General features: G+C 37.8%; 1 long non-coding RNA gene across 1 annotated transcript; it reads right to left on the bottom strand.

The window, feature by feature from the left end:
- Nucleotides 1–13: 13 nt before the first annotated feature.
- Nucleotides 14–1,923, bottom strand: LOC112459133. Its single transcript, XR_003041273.1, has 3 exons — nucleotides 1,852–1,923; nucleotides 1,352–1,411; nucleotides 14–254 (listed from the first exon to the last, which is right to left on the bottom strand). It is a non-coding gene; the product is annotated as an uncharacterized LOC112459133 (long non-coding RNA).
- Nucleotides 1,924–2,008: the final 85 nt, after the last annotated feature.

Below are 2,008 nucleotides of genomic sequence, written 5' to 3'. Positions count from 1 at the left end.
AGAACGTGGAAATTGACGCAGTTATATGCTAATTATTAAAAAAGAACGATATTTTACATGACAATCCCGAAACGCGAATTAACGTTCGATTATTTCCGGCGGACTCGGACGGCAGAGAAACGACGGAATTCCGAATAATCCGACGACTTCGAACGACACTCGCGAAAATAAAACGCAACGAACCGTTTATAGACTTTATACAATCGGCGGCGATTGAGTTTAGTTTCTTTGTTCGTCGATAAAAGCGGAATAGCCTGTAAAAGATAAGATTACTGATACATTTTTCTAGAAATTATCGTCAAAATATCATCACATAAAACTAAATAGTGTATCGTTAAACTTGCAAATGCAGTTCTTTTCCTTTAGGAGTATTATATTCGCGTACGTTTACGTCGGTATACTAGGTTGAGATAGATAGGAATACAAGTAGTAGAAATACGCGGGAATAATGTTATAATTGAAAGCATTATAAACATAATTTTCTTAGCATGTACACCGTAAAAATATAAAAAAAATGAATTGTAAGGACAAGTGAGGGTAGAATATCACACGTTTTGTTCATATAATTTTAAATAAGTATCAACAAATTTTTAAATTTGTTCGAAACTACTTTTTCAAGAGCTTATATTAGTGAGTACGCGGAAGTTGGTCTTCCCTTAAGCCAATTATGTCTGGAAATATAATTAAACAAGTTTATTTCCAGCTCATTAGAATAAGATGATCTGAAAATATAAATAAAGAGAAACGCGTTTATATTTACGTTTATATTTTAATATACGTATTGGTAAGTATAATACTTTAATTTGTGGCACAGAATTCTCTAAGTTTAGAAAAAAAACCATAATTAATACATGACTGTGAATTATCAACGTAGAAAAAAATGATCCTCAAGATGAAGACGACTAACTAAATGTACTCTGTTTCTGTTGGACTTCGTGAAATCAATTCATAAAAGATAATTAAGTGTCTCATCGAAGATCAAGGAACCTGCTGCAGGAGGGAACAAATCTCGGATTTTTCGGATTTATAATACTTCTAGTATAAATATTTTTCCATTAATACTGGAAGTATGAGGAAATATTTATTGAAAGGAATTACATTTTCTCTCATAACACATTAATTAATTTTACTCAATTATAGAAATTGCATATTAAGCGACGTGGCATCGCTAGATTGATTCATGCGATAGATCGGCCGAACAAGGCTTTCGAAAAATGCGTCCGAACGAATTATTAATATAATATTCGAGCGCCGAATCTATACTTTGCGATAGGTACCGTAGTAAATATATTAAATGCAATATATTAAATACAATATTAAATGCAAAGTTAATATATACATGTATACTCACCAATTAAGTAAGTCGCGACGCCAGTCGTTCCTCAGCCGATCGTCCCGTGTCCGTCGCGTTCTTCAAAAGGAGAACGTATTAACGTAATTGACATGGCGAAGGTGTTTCGTCTCTCGCACGGTCAACTTCTCACGTTAAAAGCGACGTGGCGCGGCGCGACGGCGGGCGGCGTCACTACGCATCCCGCTCTGGACTTGGCGATTATGCATTTTTCGTACTTCGAATAGGAAACACTATATGTCCGCCTATTTCTACGATTATTATCTTACATTCGAGCGAATAGGCATATCAATCTTGGCAGACATCCGCGATTTCGCGACATTAGAAAATACGATCGTTACTCTCGCGCGACTGCCCGCGCGACACACCATCGGCCGAACAAACGCCACGAAACACGTATTTTCCAGAATTATTAAGACCCGAGCGCCGAATCCATACCACGCGACGGATATCTCAATAAATATTAAACGAAAATATTAATACATGTTATATATACTCACCAATTAAATAAATCGCGACGCCAGTCGTTCCGCACCCGATCCGTCCCGTGTCCGCGTCCGCCGTGCTCTGAAAAGGGAAGGAAAACGTCATCAAGATGGCGGAGGCGTTTCGTTTCCCGCGCGGACAACTTCTCGCGCCAGGAGCGCCACTGCGTCG

The sequence above is a fragment of the Temnothorax curvispinosus genome, unplaced genomic scaffold (genome assembly GCF_003070985.1).
Source record: "Temnothorax curvispinosus isolate PA1 unplaced genomic scaffold, ASM307098v1 QBEX01009552.1, whole genome shotgun sequence".
In the NCBI taxonomy this organism is placed as follows: domain Eukaryota; kingdom Metazoa; phylum Arthropoda; class Insecta; order Hymenoptera; family Formicidae; genus Temnothorax; species Temnothorax curvispinosus.
This window is presented reverse-complemented; position numbering and strand designations above follow the sequence as displayed.